General features: G+C 36.9%; 1 protein-coding gene and 1 pseudogene across 6 annotated transcripts in view; one reads left to right on the forward strand and one right to left on the reverse strand.

The window, feature by feature from the left end:
* LOC119526578 lies at window positions 1-16,154 on the reverse strand (annotated as a pseudogene).
* ASH1L (ASH1 like histone lysine methyltransferase) overlaps window positions 15,653-23,711 on the forward strand; it is a 337,510-nt gene continuing 329,451 nt past the window's right edge. For 3 of the 6 annotated variants that reach the window (XM_037825774.1, XM_037825771.1, XM_037825776.1), the window contains exon 1: window positions 15,995-16,303. The gene's annotated coding sequence lies outside the window, so the exon portion shown is untranslated. Of the gene's footprint in view, window positions 15,699-15,994; window positions 16,418-23,711 lie in introns of those variants that run through there. The other 3 variants (XM_037825772.1, XM_037825775.1, XM_037825773.1) reach the window with 3 other exon arrangements.

Below are 23,711 nucleotides of genomic sequence, written 5' to 3' on the forward strand. Positions count from 1 at the left end.
GTTCACAGAAAAATTATGTAAATGTTCACAGCAGCTTTATTTGTACAGCAAAATACTGGAAAGAACCCAATTGTCCTTAAGTGGGTGAACAGTTACACACATTCTAGTATATCATATAATGGCATCCTATTCAGCAATTAAAGGGAACAATCTATGTATACATGCAACAATCTGAAAGGATCTCTAGGCCATAATAATTAGCAAAATAGGCCAATATTAAAAGGTTATATATGTATGACTTCATACATATACCATTCTCAAAATGATAAAATTATAGAAATGGAGAACAGATTATTTAGGGGACAAGGACAGGGTTGTGGTGCAACTTTAAATGGGCAGCACAAGTGAGTTCCTCTTGCGGTGATGAGATGGTTCCGTATCTTGACTGTGGTGGTGATCACAGGAATCTACACATGGGATAAAACAGCATAGACCTGTATACACACAGATAAATGATACGGTGAAAACTGAATAATATACCAGTATTGTATCAATGCCAATTTCCTGGTTTTGAAGTTTCATTGTACTTTCATAAGAAGCATCCTTTGGGGGAAAATGGGAACTCTACAATTTTTGCAACTTCCTGTGCATCTATTGTTATTAACTATTAATATTTTAATGTTAGCTATAGTTTTTTTTTCCTTTATTAGAGAAGTTGTGGGTTTACAGAACAATGATGTATAAAATACAGGATTCCAATATACCACCCTATTATTAACACCTTGCACTGGTGAGGAACATTTGTTACAATTGATGATAGCACATTTTTATGACTAAACTATTAACTATAGTCCATGGTTTAATGTTGGGTTCACTGTTTCTGTAGTATATTTCCATGGATTTAAAAAAAAAAATTTTAATTGAAATATATTCACAAATTATTGTCATCCAAAGTGTAAAACAATTGTTCACAGTATCATCATATAATTGTGCATTCATCACTAAAATCAATTTTTGAACATTTTCATTATTCCAAAAAATAAAAATAATAATATAAATAAAAGAAAAATAACACCCAAAACATCCCATACCCCTCCTCCATATTACTCATTTACTTTCTTTTTCAGACTTGATGTAAATTTAATGGAGAAATAATATAATTTTTTGAAACACTGACAATATATCATATATTTGACTAATGTTTTAAAAATCACATTTTTATCTCACTTTAGATTTGTTATTTAAAACAAAGCCTAAAATAAAATTAATAAAAGTACTTTGTTTTTTCAAATATTAATAAATTGGGAGAATAAGATTGTATATAAATTATAATATGTGGATTCTGATAGTGTAAGTGGGAGAAGGAACTGGAATAAATAACTGGTGATAACTAATTATTTAGCTAATATTTAGCATTTACTATGTGCTGGACCCTGCTCTATGCACATTTCTCTAAATGTGCCAACACATGTAATCCTCACAGCAAGCATAGAGAACACAATGGTGAGCCCAAAATAGCTTCAAAAGGCTTCCAAATTCAGAAAACTGTGATACATTGGTAAGGAAGTCCAAATTTGAAATAATTCATAAATATCTTAAATTTGAAATTTTGGTGAATATATAATGACGGCTATAGTACAGACGTGTTTGTAACTATGTGGCAGCCCAAATGAGGGCATACAGGGTCTTAGTCCAGGGATAATGTAATAACAGCTTTATTTTGAAGGAAATTTGGGTTGTATCTAGTTGCTTGTACATGAAAGCAATGAATTAAAATGAAACCTGTTTCTTCATCATCTGAGAAGAGAACTTTTGGGAGGTGTGGGATTCCTTCTCGGTATTGGTATTGATGAGAAAAGCAGAGAACTTCACAAATGGTGAACAGTTCTTTGTATTCACAATATGTAGTGAATATGGTGAAACTTCATGATAATAATGAAGGGAAATATAAATCTGAAAGGGCAATGCTACTATATTTGGTGCCAAATAAAAAGACTGTAATATCTCAATGTATTGAAAGAACTATTCTAATTTAGAAGAAATATCTTGTTTTATGGTAGATGGGAAGGATCATGACCCTTAGTGGATCACACTTAGCATTAGAAATAATAAAGGGGGAACAGCAACAGCAGAGCAGGGTCCTGAAAAGAGAAGTGGATCAGGTTCTGGTGTGGAACAGCTAGACCCTGCAGAGGTGTGGTAGAAGTTGGTGATTGGTAGCAGAGCGGTAATCAATAGCAGCTGTATTAAAAACCAACCTGGTGCAGGATGTTAATTTGATAAAATGTGGTTTTGCACAGAATTAGGATTTCTCCAAATAAGGAGAAAATACAGACAATCACTTGGAAATTACAGAGTTGATGGAGTTGGATCTTGGTGGAAATTGAGGTGTTCAGTTAGTCAGAAGTCTTTTTTTTTTTAATTTAATTTTATTGAGATTGTTCACATACCATACAATTATCCAAAGACCCAAAGTGCAGAATCAATTGCCCATTGTACCATCATACAGCTGTGCATCCATCACCACAATTATATTTTTTTTCAATTTTTAGAACACTTTTTTGTTCCAGAGAAGAAATAAAGACGAAAAAAGAAAACTCAAATCCTTCCATACCCCTAACTGCCCCCCTCCCCAATTACTGACTCACAGTATTGGTATAGTACATTTGTTACTATTGATGAAAGAATGTTAAAATACTACTAACTGTAGTACAGAGTTTGCAATAGGTATATTTTTTCCCCTATATACCACTCTATTATTAACTTGTAGTTATAGTGTCATGTTTGTTCTAGTTCATGAAAGAGATTTCTAAAATTTGTACCTACCCCCCTCCTCCATCTTATTCATTTACTTTTTGTCCCCATTTTTCTACTCTTTTGTCCATATGATAGGTAAAGGGAGTGTGAGCCATAAGGTTTTCACAATTACAGATTCATACCACATAAGCTAAGAATCAAGGATACTGGATTGCAGTTCAACAGTTTCAGATATTTCCTTCTAACTATTCTAATGAACTAAAAACTAAAAAGGGATATCTATATAACACATAAGAGTTATCTCTGGAATGACTTCTCGACTCTATCTGAAATCTCTCAGCCACTGAAACTTTATTTTGTTTCAATTTTCTTCCCCCTTTTGGTCCAGAAGGCTTTTTCAATCACAGGATACAGGGCCTAGGCTCATCCCCAGGAGACACGTTCCACATTGCCAGGGAGATTTATACCCCTGGGAGTCATGTTCCATGTAGGGGGGAGGTCAGTGAGTTTACCTGGTGAGTTTGCTTAGAGAGAGAGGCCACATCTGAGCAACAAAAGAGGGCCTCTGGGGGTGACTCCTAGGCACAATTATGAGTAGGCTTAGCCTCTCCTTTGCAGTAACAAGCTTTAAAAGGGCAAGCCCCAAGATTGAGGACTTGGGCTACTAAGCTGGTGGTCCCCAATTCTTGTGAGAATATCAGGAATTCCCCAGCCAGGGAAGTTTAATATTTCCACATTTTCCCACAATCCCTCAAGGGGGATTGCAAATACTTTTTATTCTCTGTCCAAATTACTCTGGGTTGTATCGGCGCTTCATGCTAACCTATACAAACAACAAAGTCTTACTCCCTAGTCAAGGTTCCATGTGATTATGGCATTTGAATCTGGGAGCATGGGTTATCAAGGGAAGGCTATGTAAAGGTTCCTAGATTGTAAGCTCTTAAAGCAGTCACATTTATTCATGAGTTGTAACAGTTATTTCTAAATTTTAAGATGCTGAGCTGTTTGTATGTGACCTGGTCAGTTCCTGGAGCTTTGGATGTCTGTGTGGCGTCTAGGACTCAGAGTCAGAATCTGGCAGCTGTGAGTGTCGGCACTGCCCCATGAATCAACTGTTAAAGACGCTGAAAAGGAGATCAGCCTTCAGTTAGAGATATGAATGAAATGGACTTGGTTGAGATTGGAGTAGATCAGACTAAAGGGAAGAGGATTATATTAACTGTATTTTAAAACTTCGGCTTCTATGGGGCCAAAGGAAGAGATGTTTATATGGTGCAAAATCTATATTTTCTGTAACACACTATTTAACGTAACTTGTATGGCCCATGTATTTTTTTAAAAATTTTTGTTCTGTCACCATACATAGAACCTAACATTTCCTCCTTTTGATCATATTCATATGTGTGTGGGTGTGTATGTCTGTGTGTGTATATACACACACACACACATATTTCAGTGTTGTTAAATATATTCACAATATTGTTGAATTTGTAATTATTTCAAAATAAAAATGACAAAGAATAAAAAAAAAAGACCTGCTGCCAGAGGCCTCTATGGTCTGGGGAAATCAAAATTCAATGAATGGCACTGGTAAAGTTAGAAGTTAACTCATGCAATAAAAGTTATTGTCTACTATGTGCCCAGAAGTACAGGAAGATTTATTTAACCTTCTAGGAATGTGGAATCTGGTTATTAAAAAGAAAAAAGCATTAATAATATCTAAATTAACGCAGTTGCAAAGAAATAATATGCCTTTGCAGTAAAATATCCACATGAAGAAAACCTGCAACTAGTACAGGCCTACTTATTTCTTCCCTTGCTTAATTTGCACCTTCATTTATTGCATGGTTGCAAAACCAGGTATTCTGGGCAAGTTGGGCAGAAGGAGAAAATGAAGGAATTCCTCACGTATATTTAAAACAAAGGCCAATGCCTTAGGACTCTAGAAGGGATTAAATTGGTAGTTACTAACATTTATAGGTCACAGAAACCCTCTAATAATTTGTCAAAAGTGAAGGACCATTTTCCAGTAATATGGAAAAAAACAAGTATTTTACAAATACTTTGAGAGAGTTCATAGGTATTCTGAAGGTCTTCAATGAACCACGTAACTGTTTTTGGAGCCAAGATTAAGAATCTTATGTCTAAGTAGAAAATTTAAACGAAATAATAAAAATGATAAAAGGGGGAAGGGAAAGGATTTTAGGAATGTAGGTTGGGGGCAGGGAAGGACTCAACATTTTTACTTCATATCCAATCCCAAAATCATGTCAGTTTTCTTTCTCTACACTGTGTAAGACACATAAAGTTATACAATCATCTACAAAAATAAAGGCTACTGGGTTGCAGTTTCAGGTATTTCCTTCTACCTATTCCGACACACTAAAAACTAAAAAGGGATAGCTATATGATGCATAAGAATAATCTCCAGAATGACCTCTTGACTCTTCTCTCAGCCACTGAAACTTTATTTTGTTTAATTTCTCTTCCCTGTTTTGGTCAAGAAGACTTTCTCAATTCCATGATGCCAGGTCCAGGTTCATCCCAGGGAGTTATGTCCCATGTCGCCACGGAGATTTACAGCCCTGGGAGTCATGTCCCACGTAGGGGACAGAGCAGAGTTTACCTGCCAAGTTGGCTTAGAGACAGAGGCCACATTTAAACAACAAAGGAGATTCTCTAGTGGTGACTGTTAGGCACAATTATAAACAGACTTAGCCTCTCCTTTGCAGTAACAAGCTTCATATGGGCAAGCCTGAAGACTGAGGGCTTGGCTTTCTAAATTGCTACTCCCCAACGCTTGTGAGAATATCATAAATTCCCCAGGTGGGGAAGTTTAATATTTCCTCATTGTCCCACAGTCCCTCAGGGGGTTTGTTCAGGTTAGTATGAAACCCTGATACATCTCAAAGTAATGTAAGCAGAGAATAGCACTCTTTTTTGATTAAACAAAACAAAAAACAAACACACAGAACTCTAGGGATAGAAGGGAATTTTCTCAACATGTTAAAGGCCATTAATGAAAAACCTACAGGTAACATCATATTCAATTACTCAATGGTGAAATTTACTCAGTGAATTAACCCAATAGTGAAAGACTGAAAGCTTTCCCCCTAAGATGTGGAACAAGACCAGGATGCTCATTTTCCCTACTGCTATTCAATATTGGACTAGAAGTTTTAGCCAAGGAATTAGGCAAGAAAAAGAAATAAATGTTTCCAAATTGGAAAGGAAGAAGTAAAACCATTTGCAGAAGACATTATCTTATATACAGAAAACCGAAAGCAATCCAGAAGAAAACTTTTAGAGCTAAGAAATGAGTTCAGCAAAGTGGCAGGGCACAAAATCAACATGCAAAAATCAACTGTACTCCTATACACTAGCAATGAACAACCCAAAATGGAAATTAAGAAACTAATTTCATTTACAATAGTATGTAAAAGAAAACATACCTAGGAAAAATTTAACCAAGGATATAAAAAACTCGGACATGGAAAACTACAAAACACCACTGAAAGAAATTAAAGAAGGCATTAAATGGCAAAGCATCCCATGATCATGGATCAAAAGAGTTAATATTGTTAAATGTTAATATTACCCGAAGAAATCTACAGATTCAATGTAATCCCTATCTAAATTCCAGCAGCCTTTTATTGAGAAATGGAATAAATGGTCCTCAAATTCATACGGAACTGGCAAGGGGCCTGAAATAGCCAAAACAATTTTGAAAAAGAAGAACAAAGTTGGAGGATTCACACTTCTCGATTTCAAATTGTAGTACAAATCTACAGTAATCGTAAGAGTATGGTACTGATACAGACTAATAGACCATTGGAACAGAATTGAAAGCCTAGAAATACCCACATATTTATGGACAATTATCTTCAACAAGACTACTAAATATATGCAATGGGGAAGGAATAGTCTCTTCAACAAATCGTGCTGGGAACACTGGATATTCACCTGCAAAGGAATGAATTAGACCCTGTGATGATTTGGAAGTGTTTGTACCCCAGAAAATCATGTTCTTAAAGCTAATCCATTCCAGTGGGTGTAAACCTATTGTAAGCAGGACTTTTTAATGAGGTTACTTCAGTCAAGGCTTGACCTAGAGTGGGTCTTAATCCACTCACTGGAGTCCTTTATAAAAGGGATGAATAGAGAAAGGGAGAGAGAGAGAGAAGAAGAGAGTGAGAGAAAGCAAGCGTGCACACCATGGAAGCAAACAACTGAAAGCAATGAAATCCAGAAGAGAAGGGAGAGACCGGCAGATGCTGACATGTGCTCTGCCATGTGGCAGAGCATTCAAGGATCTCTGGCAGCCAGTTTTCGGGAAGAAAGCATTGCCTTGATGATTGGACAGTCTCGCAAAATCAAACTGTAAGCTAATAAATTCCATTGTTAAAAGCGAGCCCACTTCACGGTATCTGCTTGGAGCAGCCTAAGAAAGTAAAACAGACCCCTACTTCACACTAGATACAAAAGTCATCTCAAAATGGATCAAGGACCTAAATATAAGTTCTAAAACTATAAAACTCTTAGAAGATAAATTAGGGGCACATCTTCATGTAATGGGATTTGGTAATGGATTTTTAGATATGACATCAAAACCACAAGCAACAAAATAAATAATAGACATTTGACTTCATCAAAATTAATAAATTTTGTGCATCAAAGGACATCAGCAAGAAAGTGAAAAGACAACCTATAGAATGGGAGAAAATAGTTGCAAACCATAAATTGGATAAAGGCTTAATATTTAAAATATATACAGAACACTTATAACACAACAACAAGAAGAGAGACAATCTAATTTAAAAATGGGCAAAGGACTTAAATAGACATTTTTCTAAAGAGACACAAATTGCCAATAAGCATACGAAAAGATGCTCAACATCACTAGCCATTACAAAAATGCAAATCAAAACCACAATGAGATACCACTCCCTACCCATAAGGATGGCTATTTTTTAAAAAAGGCAAAACAAATGTTAGAGGATGAGGAGAAACTGGAACTCTAGTACATTGTTGGTAGGCATGTAAAATGATGCAGCCACTGTGGAAAGCAATATGGCAGTTCCTTCAAAAGTTAAATATAAATTACGATGCCACCCAGCAGTTCTACTTCTTGGTATATACACAAAGAAAGTGAAAACAGGGTCTCAAACAGATACTTTTAAACCAATGTTTACAAAAGCATTATTCACAACTGCCAAAAGGTGGAAACTACCCAAGTGTCCATTAACAGATGAATGGATAAACAAAATGTGGTACATACACACAATGGAATATTATTCAGCTATAAGAAAGAATAAAGTTCTGCAACATGAGAAAACCTTGGAAACATTATGCTCAGTGAAATAAGCAAGGCACATAAGGACAAATATTGCATGATGTTACTTATAAGAGATGACTAGAAATAGCAATCCACAGAAAAAGAAAGTAGATTAGAGGTTTTACTAGGATGTGGGGGAAGTGGGGAAAGAGGAAATGTATGTTTGATGGATATGGAATGTATGTAAATAAAATTAATTTTTTAAAAAGTGACTGATAGATATTGAGTGAAATAAGCCAAACAGAGAAGAACAAATATTTTATGATCTCACTGATTTGAAACTATTAGAATAAGTGAACTCACAGGGTCAGAATCTAGAATATAGATTACCAGGGGATAGGGTGGGGATAGGAATAGGGAAGTTAAGGCTTAAAATGTATAGAGTTCCTATTTCAAATGATGGAAATGTTCTGGTAATGGATGTGGTGAAGGTAGCACAATGTTGTAAATGCAATTAACAATATATAAATCTGAATGTGATCAAATGGGGCCATGTTTGATTGTATGTATGGTAACAGAATAAAAAGAAAAATTAAAAACCAAGGAACTACACTATACAAATAATGAACTCTACATTAAGCCATGGACTATAGTTAACAGTATAGTCATAAAAATGGGCCAACATAAATTGTAACAAAAGTTCCACACCAATGCAAGGTGTCAGTGGTGGGGTGATACATGGGAGTCCTGATTTTATGCATGATTGCTCTGTAAACACACAACTTCTCTAATAAAGAAAAAAATGAATTATAGCATTAAAACGCAATGAAATATGAAAAAAAAGACTTGGCAAAAATTAAAGGTTTCTAGGAAGCAAAATAAAGGAAAGAAAAAAATTCTCAGAGACATCATTAAACTACTTCTCTAATACTGTTTGAATTACTATTATCCTGAGATGTTCCCTATTATCTCTACTTCTGTTACTCCAAAACAGAAGAGTACCATTTCCAGTCCCAGCCATTCTTTGTTTATAATGTAGATAAAACAAACTAACCCCAGAGACAACTAGTTTATTTTATCTTTATACCAGTTGAAGATTTTTATGAGTGTAGTTGGAAAGGACATTTGTTTACCACTGTATTTAAAACTCCCCCGCTATTTTGATCAAAATTTCTAGCTAGTGTTAGTGCCCTCTTCCTTTACAACAAAAAAAGTATTCTCTCCTAAATAGGCCCAATGTGTCCTGAGAAGTCAGAAGATGCCTGTACCAAATTTAGAAAGGTATCCCAAACACTGTATGCTAAGACTTCAGTGGTTATGAGAATCACAGATTCTTAAGGTTAAATTGATCTACTTAGAGAATTGAACCTAGTGCAGGGTTAGTTCTGAACTGAATCAGTGCTATAATGATCTTAAGAATTGCTGAGTATTTTTCAGAAATAGGCTCTATAATTAGCAATTTATAGGCATTACCTCAAAACAACCCTGTTAGGTAGATATTGTTATTACCATTTTTTATAAAAGAAGTATAGATTAAATAACTCACCCAACATTATGTAGCCTAAAAGTAGAAGTCTGGGAATACCAACTGATGTCTGAGTGTTAAAATCTTTCCCATTAACCACTGCATATGCTATACTACCAATCATCAAGTTATTAAACATTTCCAGGGATGGGGAACTCACAATGCAGTTCATACGATTTTCAGACATCTTTTAATTAAAGTTCTTCCACAGTCTGAGATGAAATGACTCCTTGTAGCTTCCACTCACTGTCCTGGCCTTTCTCTTGGGTCTTACATGTCATCTTCCACAAGACAGCTTTCCAAATATTGAAGACAGTTATGGCCTCTACATTTTTTCTTTTCCTGGCAAATCCCTTCAAGTTTTTTAAAACAAGCATCATATGATACAATGCTTATATTATCCCTCAATAATTCAGGTATCGTTTCCCTTATTTTAGATACTGTATTTCCTAGAGTGAATCTATTTCGTAACTCTATCACACCATTGTTTCAAATTGAGAACACAGTTCACTAAAATCACCACTTTTTTTTTTAAACAAATGTTGCTCCCTATAAAAATTCCAGAACTTTTATTTTGCAGAAATTTTTGAGCTGATCCCAAAATTTGTACAGAAATGCATGGAACCTGAGCAGCCAAAACAATCTTGAAAAAGAACAGATTTGTAGGACTCATGCTTCCTGATTTCAAAACTTACAACAAAGCTACAGTAATCGAAGACAGTGTGGTACTAACATGTCTATAGATCATATATGTTGCTCGATGTCTGTGGATAAATGGAATAGAATTGAGAGTACAGAAATAAACCCTTACATTTATGGTCAATTGATTAGAGTACTCCTTTAATGGGGAATGAATAGTTTTTACAACAAATGGTGTTAGGACAAAAGAATGAAGTAATACCCTTACTTCACACGATACACAAAAATGAACTCAAAAGGAATCACAGAGTGGAGAAAGAGGTATAGATACCACTGTTGGAAGGGAAGTAGAATTGTGCAGCTTCCCTGGAAGGCAGTGTGGCGGTTCCTCAGAGAGCTAAGTACAAAACTGCCATATGATCCAGCAATCCCGTTACTAGGTATGTACACAGAAGAACTGAAAGCAAGGACATGAATAGACAATGGCTCATCTATGTTTATGGGGCCATTATTCACAATTGCCAATAGATAAAGGCAGCCCAAGGTTCCATCAGCTGATGAGTGGGTGGGTAAATGGTGGTGTACACATATGATGGAATATTGTGCAGTTGTAGAAAGGAATGAAGTTGTGAGGCAGGCAACGATGTTAATGGACTTTGAGGACATTACATTGACTGAAATAAGCCAGAAACAAAAGGACAAGTATTGTATGGTCTCACTAATATGAACTAAATATAATGAGCAAACTCTGAGAGTTAAATTTGAAAGCATAGGTTGTCAGGCGATAGGAAGCAGGCAGAGATTGGGCAATCAATGCTTAAGGAGCACAGAATGTTCAACAAGGTTGATTGGAAAAGTTTGGAAATGGATAGCACAATATTGTAAGTATAATTAACGAAGCTAAGTGTGAGTGTGGTTGAAAGAGGAAGGCTAGAGTCATGTATGTCACTAGAAGGAAAGCTAGAGGATAAAAACTGGGACTGTATAACTTAGTGAAACCTAGAGTGGATAATGATGGTGGTTAACTGTAGAAATATAAGAAAGTTCTTACATGAACTAGAGCAAACGTACACCAATATTACAAGGTGTTAATAATAGGGTGTTATATGGGAAAAAATACAATTAATGTAAACTAAAGTCTATAATTAACAGTAATATTGTAATATTCTTTAATTAATTGTAACATAGCCACTATACCAAAGCTAAATGTCAATAATAGGGGGATATAAAGGGCATGGGATTTTTTTCCTTGAAAGAAACGAGAATGTCCTCATATTGACTGTAGTGGTGAATGCATAATTATGTAATTATATCAAGAGACATTGACTATACACTTAGGATGGACTGTATGGTACATGAGTAAAACTTATAAAATATACATAGTATTATAAACTAATAATTGTAGGCACTTTTTGTTGAAATAAAACATAAAATATAAAAAAAAGATCATAGGCCTAAATGTAAGAGCTCAAATTATAAAGCTCTTAGAAGTAAACATAGGATTAAGTATTTCTGACCTTGGGTCAGGCAATGGTTCCTTAGATATGAGACCAAAAGCATGGGTGATAAGAGAAAAAATATAATAGACTTCACCAAAATTAAAACTTTTGTGTTTCAAAAGATACCATCAAGAAAAGTGAAAGACAACCTACAGAATAGGAGAAAATATTTGCAAGTCACATATATGATAAAGGATTATATCCATTCTATATAAAGAACTCTTACAACTCAATAGAAAGGCAAATAACCCCATTACAAAATGGACAAAAGATTTGAATAGATGCTGCTCTAAAGAAGATAACAGAAATGGCCAATAACACATGAAAAGATGCTTTTCATTAGTCTGTCGGGAAATACATATCAAGACTACAGTGAGATATCACTTCACACTTGCTAGGATGGCTTACAGCAAAAAGAGAGATGGTAACAAGTGTTGAGGACGATGCAGAGAAACTCTAAACTTTGTACTTTGCCGGTTCTCTGACTTAATAGTTGTATGACTTTGAGCAAGTTACTTAAACTTCTTGTGTCTCTTCTCTCATTTGAAAAATGGGGTAGTAGTAACATCTAAATCAGAGGATTGTTATAAGGATTAAATGACTTATTAATATTAGCTTATTATTACTATTGTCTCTACCCAAAACTACGCAGCTACCAAGTAGTACAGCTGAACTTTGAACCTAGGCAGTCTGGAGTATATATTTCTACTATCCCACTCTGAGACATGAGTTTAACATCTTGATACCTAAACAAAAATTTCAAAGTTCTTCTCTTATTAAATGAAAAATTACTTATGGGCTCTTATACCTATTTACCCATAACTTGTCAAGCATAAAGTTAAGTCTGACCATATTCTAAGCTGTATCCTTAAAAATTTATTTTAACATTGGAAACCTTATTTTCAAAAGTTTGTAAGAAAAAGCTTTTCCTGTTTATCTACATGTAGACAATATTCCAGCCACACAACACCATGAAATAAATGTTTAATTACTTCTACTCTAGTGGGGAAATCTAAGGGTAGCTAAGGTAAAAGACTACTGTTCTAAAGCATTATCATGGAGTACAACTGTCTATTTACGACTTGAAGATGGATACCAGAAGCAGAGTAGCAGGGAAATACCAAAAAATTAGGCAGCTTTGTTGAGTGTTGATCACTTTGTTTGAAGAAAAATCTCAGTTAAACCATAACCTCATTTAAATTAAGACAGCAAACTACTTTGGATGTTAGCCATGATTTGGCTTCTATGTTTCCTATTACTGCTGTAACAAACTGCCAAAACTTAGTGGCATAAAACAACACAAATTTATCATCTTACAATTTTGTAGTTCAGTCGTCCAAAATACGTCTTACCAGAAAATGAAGTTTCTGCAGGCTCTAGGGGAGAATCTGTTTTCCTGCCTTTTCCAGTTTATAGAGGCTGTTTTTCTTGCCTTTTCCAGTTTATAGAGGCTGCCTGTATTCCTTGATTTATGGTCCCCTTTCATCTTCAAAAGCCAGCAATAGCCAGGAGTCTTTCTCACATTCCATCACCCTGACATGGCCTCTCCCGCCTTCTTCTTCTATCTTTTAAGAACTCCTACACATGTTACATTGCACCTACCCAAATAATCCAGGATACGCTCCTTGTTTTCAAATCAGATTTTTAGCAATGTGAAGTACATCTGCAACCTTAATACTCTTTTGCCATGTAACATAACATATTAACAGGTTCTGGGGATTAGGAAGGGGACATCTTTGGAGGGTCATTATCCTGCCTTCCACATCTCCCTTGGTTCAAATAATCCAGGGTTCATTCATTCAACGAGATCATTTTACTGAACATTCAATATATTTTAGTCTCTAGTAGGCTCTGGACATAAACAAAAGAACAGAATACTATCTTATTGGCCTATACTTAAGCTGATAATTCACCAATCAGTGCCGTTATCAAAAGGTACTTGAAGACTGAAGTCAGTAGTAACTTTCTTTATATACTGGTGTAATGGAATTCCATTAAAAGTTTCTTCTTTGTAGCATAAGCAACTGTACTGATGATGAGAACTATACCATGAAGGCAATGTGGTATACTGAAAAAAGCTAGGTTTTTAAAAGACAGGCAAAGTAAAGTCTACAGATCAAGTTAATTTCCCAGAGCCTGAGGCTTCTCATCTGTAAAATGAGGATAAGATTATCTTTCTCAAAGTGTTGTTTATCATGAAGAAAAACAGGAACATATGTAATACAAAACAGGAACATAAGTAATACTCCTGGAATGGTATTCCACAAATGTGAGTCCTGTTTCCCTTCTGGTATTTTAAGTATCTAACATTCATTTTAATACTTCCATGACTTCCTCTGTACTAGATGTTATGAGAGTAAAACAAACTTAAGACAAACCAAAATCTTTGTCTCAAAAAATGCTGTTGGTAAACGAATACACTTGTATACATAAAACAATTAAGGAAAGATCAACGTAAACTTAAGTGGGCTCCATGAAAGAGGTGGGAAATAAGACTCTGTTAGGAAAGGCAAATATACAGTGAGTAATTAAGGGTGATTTCCTCTTTATCTTAAAAAAAAACCAAACCAAACCAACAAACCAACCAAAACCCTGATCTATACTTTGAAATATGCCAAAGAAGAAATTCAGGAGTACCCACTTGAGCTTTAGAGCTTGAATGGGCCTTTGAGGTCAATCAGGTACAGTGATTTTCAAACTATTCAATGGATTCCTAGGAGTCAACAAACGTGAAAGGCAAACCCAAGTAGACCCCTCACTCCAACTGAGTCTGCTTTACCCTTTTCTCCCCTGACACTGAGGCGACACGAATGGAACTAGATTAGATAAACTTTGGGAATATCTGTGGATTTTAATGGTATATAGTTGTCCTGAATTTAATGATCACAAGTATTCAGAACCCACAGGAATCTGATAGGCCTAGTTTTGCGTTGTCTTATTGATGATTTTGGAAGGAGAGCACACAGACTGCCAATTACATCCAAAACTTTAGAAACATCAACTGTGCCTAAGAGCTAATTCTATTTTATATACATAGTATTTTACACACCAATCCTAAAATCGGATTTGGAGTTAACTATTTTTGTTTATGCTTAGTTTTTGGTTTCTTGTTGATAAGGAACTAAGAAAAATAATTTGCTGATGGCCACACAAGACGTGAGAGATCGAGTCTAGAACTGATCTAAGAAATACAGTTTTTTTACCTTCTAACATCAGCTGTCTAATGAGGTTGAGGAAGAAGTATCATCCATGAGGAGTAAACTGCACAGAAAACATCATTGCGTGTAGGAAGTAGTGTCAAATTCTTGAAATCTAAGATGGTTATTTAAACAAAAAAAAGGTAGTGACCAGGCATGGACTACCATGCTGGTTCTTCCTTGGCTCCCAGGTCTGCAACCCAGGGACCGGGAGGAAGCCTCTCAGGAGGAGCGCCGACACTATTGGCCTCACTCCCTACCCTTCAAGAGGTTTGAGTCCTGCTCTTGTCCTTTATCTGTACAATCACTCTGAGCCTGTCCATTCCCTCACCGTGAGTCGGGGACCGGTTCTTCAGACGCCGTGAACGAGACCCTGTCAGCCGCCGCACCACACCACCAGTTCCGAAACAGCGAGGAAAAATAGGGTCGGATCTCAGCGAGCTACCCTACGCGCAGCCGCCGCCGCCTCCAACAACTGACTGCGGAGGGCCGCATGTCGGAGCCCGACCGGCCTACCTCGGCGGGGAGAAGGCGGGAAACGAGCCACGGCGCCGCGGCTGCGAGCCCGGGGAGATAGGTAAGTGTAGGTCTCTGTCCATTACCAGAGTAATTCTAGTCGTAACGGCAAGCATTGCTCGCTTTCCCCTGTCCGTTTCCCCCTCGCCCCTGCAGCCGACAGGAATGGAACAGTCCCGCGGTGGGGATTGTGGGAGGCGCACGCGCGAGGGGTGGAGGTTGGGGTGGGGGGGGACGGAGGAGGAGGCGGTGGCGGCCGTGGCGGCCGTTGGTGGCCGTGGGGGCGGGGAGGGGGAGGAAAGAAGAGGAGGTGGAGGAGGAGGAGGAGGCTTGGGTTCGCGCTGCTAAAGGTACGCGTGAGGGCCCGCGCTGGAGCCGGTTGACAGGGATCGAGGGGGTGCGGGGCATCAGGCGAGAAGGCGCCCCTGAGCTAAAGCGTACGCGCTGGCGGGCGCGCGGGGCCGCCGAAGGTGGTGGTTGGTGGGAGCGGCGAGCAACAAGCCCAGATACACTCAGGCGCGTGCGGGCGGGCGTGCGCGCTCTGCGGCCGGTGTCGGGTGAGGTGGGGGCGGTGGGGGCGAAAACGAGGAGGGAGGAGTGGGAGCGGGGGGGACATGAGGCGCCCTTCGTTCCCTCCCTCCTGAGGAGCTGTTGCCGCCGCCGCCGCTCTGCTGCCGCCGCCGCTCCCGCCGCCATTTTGGGTTCGCTTTGCGGAGGGGGAGACGATCGCCGTCTCGGTTGTGGGACCCGCCTCCCCTCAGTTTCTTCCTTTTAGCCCCACGCCTTTCCCTTTTCCCCTCTCGCATTTCCGCCAGTCCGCTCACCCGCCGGCCGCCTCCTGACAAGCGGGTGGGATTCGCTGTGGACCAAGGGAAGCGGAGGAGCCTGGTGGCGGCCGCCCCCTCTTCCCCACCTCTTTGCACGCTCATCTCTTTCGGCTTCGGCCTCTGACACGGTGAGTAGAAGAGCCGGGGAGGCCTTTGGGCCTAAGTACTCGCTCAGCCTCTCAAGCCTTGGCTTCCTGGGACCTACTGTCAGCTCCCGGACCTGGACCTCCGGGAGAGCGGTGGTAAGGATGGGGGAGGGGGAGTAGGAAAGGGGATCCTGAGCTTACCGGGAAGTCCCTCCAGGCGGGAGTGAAGGGGTGTCCCTGACAGGCCAGCTTCTGGCTTGGGGGAGGGGGCGGGAAAGTAAGCCAGTGGAGGCGGAGTCGGCTGTGCCCCTGACAGGTTAGTTTCTGTGTGTAGGCATGATCCCCCCCGTATCTAGTTTGTATCTGTTTAAGGGTTAGAGGGCCAGGGAGGGTGAGTTTTTAGAGGATCGTTTACCTGATAAGGTCTGTGGTAACCCTGGAATGTTAAATTGTATTTAGAAATGACAGAATTATCTTTTTGTGATAGTTTAATATATATCACTGGCTAGCTTGTATATGAAAAGAGATGCTACTGATCTAGAAGACAGATGGTCTGTTGGTGGTCTGTTGGTGGATAATGGCAGTGTTGGTGTGTGTGTGTGTGTGTGCAAGGATGGAAAGTGTTCTTGAAGTGTTTGCCCGTATTTATATGTGTTTAATAGAGTTCCTATTGCAAGTTAAGCTTATTTTTGGAATAAATGTAGGGATGTTCCCTGCAGTTTTATATGTATGCCTAAGTATTTAGGGATTGAGAGCACCTTATTGCTTGTTACAAAAGAGCAGTAATGGTTGTTATTTCAAAAAATGTAGCTTATATGTATGGGGTCAGGGAGGGGAGAAACTTGGCATAGCTAAACTCATAGGACCAGTTGTGGTCTTAAGAATAATTTTTGCCTCTGAGTAGAGTGAATTTTGTAAGTGTGAATGTCCAGGACACCTTTAACAGAATAATTGCTATGAAGTTGTATAGGATGGGTGGCCTTTTTTGTTGACTTGGGTTTCTAGTAACACATTATAATAAAGGTTTTATATTTTTTCAGTTTCTTTTTGATCCTAAAGCCCTGTGAAAGTGGTAAAATAGATGTTTTCCCCCATTTTACAAAATAGGAAATTGAGGCATAAAAAGATACTTCCAAGGATACATTGTAAATTGGTGACAAAGTTAGGAGTACAACTCAAGTTTTTTGGCTACTACTACAGTACTACATTCACCATTCCATGATTCCTCAGGAGGTCTTTGTCAGGCAAATCTGAGTATATTGGAAAGCTAGGGGCATATGTGACTGGTTGTGTTGTATTCAGGAGAGAGCAGTTGTGTCACTCATGTATGTGGACTGTAGGTTGTTCTTGCCAATCTGATCTTTATGAAATAGGTATCCATTGCTACATTATTTTGTGTTTATGGAGGAAGCAGAGTATTTCTGACAATTTAGGTTTTGTATTTGAGAGAGGGAAGTCTCTCACTGCTTAACTTGTACCAGAGCACTGGCATGGAGGCTATATAGTTCAACTTTGAATCTATGGAAGAATTATTTCATCAATTCAACAGATATTTATTGAATACCTACTCAATAAATGGCCCTGCCTTAGGGTGAGAATAACCAGGGTGACCCTGTTTAAAGATCCTGGATGCATGTGAGCGGAGTTCTCTTGGCAGTGATATGTATTAAGTAGACTGAGGAAGGTCAGTGTGGAATCAAAACCAGAAAATCTTCCTTAAAAGTCTTTTGAGTTAGTAGGGAGTTTAGGTCTTCCAGAAAATTTAACATGGTAGGATTCAAGAGTATTTAACAGGGTGGCCAGTTTGTGATAGTGTTTGCCTTGTTTTTGTACTTTGCTCTTGGCATTTATGAGTAAACTGTTTTTGGGAACATAGAATTATTAATATATATTCCTGTGGATAGTGGAGCTTTTTTGGCTGGGCTGAAGGAATTCTTCAAAGAACAAATTTTGTAGTAAGGAGCCCTTCAGTGAATATGAGGAAAGAATACCTGAACTAAGTGAACTTAACTGTGTCCTCTGGAAAATGGGATTTTTTTTAATATACTCGATTAGTGGCTCTTAAAGTGTTTTGAGTCACTTACCCTTCTGAGAATCTGATGGGTTCTCCGTGTCCTTTTATTCTTTACATGCCTGTTTCTGCACTTTTAGTACATGATTCTGAATTAGGTGGTAAGGGAATATAATATACCTCAAATGTCTCTGGTTTTATCCTCATTCAGTGTCTTTTTATTCTCAGACTCTTGAGAAATGGGTTCATCTCTTTTATAGTTTTGCATTGGGACTGAGGTAGTATGAAGCTCGTTTCTTGGAGTTAGTTAGCTTAGTTATGACAAACCTTGATTGAGTTAATCCTCTGTGGGTGTCAGGGGAGCATACAAAGATGAAGAATATGGCCTGTGTCCTTGAAGAGATTGTAGTCTACTTGAAGCTATGAATTATATGATGATGGAGCTTTTATAGGGACAAGGAGGCAAGCATATTGCTGGAAGTTGAGGATTCAGTGACTTAATTGCAAACAGTTTTGCCATTCCTTATTCTAGGAAAGTTTTCAAACCCTATATGCAACTTTGTGCTAAAAACTGTGCTTTGGTTTCGTGTTAAGTTTTTGGATAAAGGGCCCATTTGATTTGAAAAGGAGGCCTTTTAAGGGAAGGCTTGTAATCAGTTATTTTGTTTGGGTATGTATTTCCACAGTGAGTTTATGTTAAAAGGTCTTAATGTCATTTTTGGATAGACATGTATTTAGAAAACCCTTCTGGGTAAAACCCAGGGCCTAGTTGACAAACTACCCATGAAATCAGTACTGGAAATTAAAAATAATTTCTGTGTTTTTAAAAGAAAAAAAATTCAGAAAAGTATTCTAATAGGGCAGATTACGGGATTCAGTAAATTGACAGAGAGATCTTATGAAAAAACCTCTTTGTTGGTATGGCCCCTGTGCAAGAATGTCTGTAAATTTGTGAAAGGCTTAATTGGATAGTAGGTTCATGGGTGTTAATATTATTTTTCATAACATATGCATCATAGATATGTAAATGTAGTGTTATTTACATGTACATATCTAAGGATATAGTATCTTGTATGTGTCAGATAGTTCACAATTTAAAAAAAAAATGCTTGCAATAACAAAAAATGTTTCAAGATCTTTAAGGATCAAGAATGGAAAGGAATTTTCATGTCATCGTGAGTTGGGCTGGGAAATAAGCAGCGTAGCTTCCCAGTTAGCTTGCTAGCTGCTGTGTCTTTACAGTATTAGTAGTACCACTTGAAGCTTTAAGTTTTCCTCTATGCCTTAGAAATAGGGAATTGGCCACCATCATTCCTGCCCCAAAGTGATCCATGCCTTCATGAAGAGAAGTGTTGGTACCTCTCCAGTTAAATAATTTCATATTGCTATTTGATTGTGTGAGTTCTTCAGAGTCTTAAGGTTACTGTACAGTCTTGCTGAACTCCACTGTGAGGTCCACTTTGGGCCATTCTTTCTGGCAGCGTGAGATATCTTAAACCTGGCTGTTACAAGAGACAGAAGTACAAGTAGTTTATTTTTGGTTTTGTTCTTGAGATACACTGCTGGGTTTTTTGTTTGTTTGTTTGTTTTGTTTTTAATCATTTTCCTTAAAATTATTCTTGGTAATTCTTTTGTTTATATTCTTTTGTATGTAGAGGTTAGATTGCTTTTGATTTGTCATCTTATTTAATAATAACTGTCATTGTTTAGAAATCTGTCATTGTTTTAGAAATCATTTTCTTAGTGACTGTCTCATTTGGGGTGTTAGTGGCAGAATTTGATGTTGACCCATCATAATTAATGTTATGACTTCAAGTAATGACAGTAAGTTTATTAATAACCTTACTGCTATTTCATAATTATAATTTCCTCCATGCAACATCTAACTTTTTCATAAAGAATCTATAAAATTTTAGTTTTAGCATTAATGTGCTTGTTTTTCGTAGTTATTAATCATTTGGTGTCATACATACACACCTTGATGGCAGGGTTGTATCCATTTTTTGATGTAGTAATTTTTGTTTTCTAAATATGGAAAATTTCAAATGTACAGAAATTAAATGAATAGTATAATGAGCCCTTATGTACTCAACATGCATCTTCAACAGTTATCAACACATAGCCATTCTTGTTTTGCCTGTATCCCCATCTGTTAGCTCTCATCCCTTCTTTCTGCTTTGCTTATTCTGAGCAAGTCTTCCTGGCATTGTTTATCGTTTCATGCATACTTTGGTATACATTCTTTTCACACCTAAATGGTGTATTATTTTTTTATAGTTAAGTTTACATAATGTTTTCAGTAAAGTATCTGTTAATGATTAGAACTAAACTACTAAATGAACTATACCAGTTACTTCTGATATAGATTACTTGTCATTAAGGATTCACTCTGCAGACTAAGAAGAGATGATGTGAGTAGGAATCAGCATCACTGCTTTTAGATGTTTGCGTTGAAAAATGAGAACAGTTAGTTCCTATGTTTGCCAAAAAAGCTTATCAGCTTTTTCAAATGCACAAGTGAGAAAAAAGTGTGCCTTATTATAGTGTAGGGTTTTGGGGGGCTTTTTTGTTAGTTTGTTTTTAAGTTGTAGTGACAAGATGCTAAAAGTATATTCTAGTTTTTAGTTTCTCTTGATTTTCTTTTGGGATCCAGTCACAACAAACAAATTGGATAAACAGAAACTGAAATTGGTTTAAAATCAACTTGTTATTTAAGGAGAATGAAATTATGAACATCCTGTGTGGACAGTTGAAAATCATACCTGTTTCTTGTGTTGTATACTTGAGTTTGAACAGTGTCACAGAGCATAGTTATCATGAAGAGTAGAAACATTGTAGAAAAAATAAATATTGCCATTGAGTTATGAAAATGAATCAGATTATAGAGATTTAAGCAGTTGCTACTAAAGTAGAATTTAGATATATGTTTTCTCCTTCCACAAAAGTCAGACAGTTATATTATAGCGCAGATGAATGTGCATGCCATTGTCAGTGAAAGTTTGCTTAACTTATCATTTGTTCTGGCTTATGTTATAGTCCCACAGTAAATAAATTATGAATTTTGACTTAATATTCTGGTTCAACATTTTTTTCAACCTGTTTTCCAAACTTGGTACCAAATCACATCTCATTGAAACAGTTTTATTTGCAGTTTGAGGACAGATTATAGTGTAGCTACATGATGGTTTCTTGGTGTAAGTGAAATAATTTGGAATGTGGAAGAACCATTCTTTAAGGTTACAAGGTTTCTTAAATTCAGCACTGCTGAAAATGAAAGCTCCAGAGTTTAAATATTTGCTAACATAAGAAGCCTAACGGAGCTGAATGGAATGAATTTAAAAGTTTGGCTTTTCAAGAAGAACCAGATAACTCTGACATTGAGAAGATATGAAAGTGAAATCAGTCATGTATAATGATTACTGAGTAAACATTATTATAATATAAGGGTCTTGAAAGAAGATTGGATAACAAATTGGAAAGTTAAATTTTAGTTGTAGTAGCAAATAAAAGAAAAAGGAACAAGCACTCTTTAAACCATAATGAATTAGAACCCTCAGTAATTTTATATATGTAAATATATAAATATAATACACACACATATATGTTTAACCTTGAAAAAAGTTAAGAACTATATAAACAAGGTCAGAATTTAATTCAGTTTAACAAGTATTTCTTCCATCCATTCATTCATTCAACAACAAAAAAATCTTACAAATGCTTACTTTGTACCCATTCTGTGCTAGATGTTGGGAAAACAGAAACACAGTTTTTTGCCTCCAAGAATTCTGAGTCTAGAAAGAGGAACATCATGTTAACAAATACATTACAATACAACGTAATAAGTTTGTCCAGGATAGATAAGAGAGAAATTTACTGGCTCTATGGGGGGAAAAGAAAGGTTAGGGATGACCTCCTATAACTGAGAAGAGGGAAGATCTTCTGCAAAGGTATAAAAATGAATGTGACATAGCTGTTTGGCCTTTATACTTAGAGATCTTCAACAGAATAAAGATAGAAATATGTTCAATACACTACTTAGAAATAAAAGCATATTGTTACAGTTAAAGGTACTTTCTAGCAGATTAAAATTAAAATATTCTGGTTATGCTTCAGTTACCTCAGGAAAATTTTACTAGAACCCATGCCAGTCTTTCAATATTCCAGTTAATCAGGCCTTGTTTATAATAGATACCAGACATATTTAAAGATAAAGGTATAATTACTTTTCTTAATAAAGAACAAGTTTCTTAGACTCCACTGGGTATATTTCTCCCCCGTTTGTCAAAATAGTGGTTAAGATCATGGACCCAGTTTTGCTGCTTACTGAATGGGGTAATCTTTTGCATATTTTTACTGTCTTTAGTTTTCTTGGCTATAAAGTGATGATGATGATTATGATGATGATGCCTATAGTATAGAGTTGTTGGAGGATTAAACAAGATAATAGGTATAAAGTTCTTAGCATAGTATATGACATGTATCAAGTACATAATACATGTTAGCTGTTATTATTGGTTTATTCTGTTCTTCATTTCCTGAAAAGAGAACTGTTTTTAGCAAAGCAAACTGCTTCCTAATATGTATTTCCTATAGGACGTAAGAACATAGAAAATACAGTTTAGCAGCTATATAAAAATAACTTTTTTACTTGTGTACATATTCTAATTCTCAATTTTTAAGATACATTATTTTAGGTATTTTTTAGGAGACCTCATTTTAGATACTTCTAGGATATTTCATTTTCCTCACATGTAAGTTTTGATTTTGTCTTTTCCCACTTAACTCCAGCCTAGGCTTTTGTGTTTGGCTTTTTTTTTTTTTTTTTTTTTTAAAAAAAAAAAAAACCTATCAAGGATTTGTCTCCAAAGTGAACCGGAATATATCTCACTATGAATTTTGCTTGGATGGAGAGCCTTCTTAATTCTTTGAACTAAATTGGGTTTCATTGTATTGTGTATTTCCCTTGGTTTTTAGGAGCACAGTGTATTCTTCTATTCTTCTGTAACAGAACTCCTGTCTTTCACTAATCCACCCCCTGTGATTCAGAAACAAGAGCAACATGTATTTATTGAGTGCTTACCATGTGCTAGGCACTATTCCAGCACTGGAGATAAACTGATGTACAAAATAACTCTTCTGTTTTAGGACGTTATAATTTGGGCATTTTCATTTTCCTTTTCCAGTACAAGATCTTTTGGTACATCTTAAATGTGTTTTAAATAAGACTTCTGTTGCCCTTCTCTAGATTATAGATTCCTGAAGGAATGAATGTCCTGGGATATAATTATTTTTATGCTAGAGCAAATCAGTTCTAGGACAAAAATCTCTTCCTCTTCAGGAATTCATATTTGTGCCTGTGTTTTATCCAGGCAGTCCATTGGACAGTTAGTCCTTTGGGATATTAGTGGGTTAATTTGTCTGTTCTGATGCAAATAAAAA

Source organism: Choloepus didactylus, chromosome 2, assembly GCF_015220235.1.
Source record: "Choloepus didactylus isolate mChoDid1 chromosome 2, mChoDid1.pri, whole genome shotgun sequence".
NCBI lineage: Eukaryota > Metazoa > Chordata > Mammalia > Pilosa > Megalonychidae > Choloepus > Choloepus didactylus.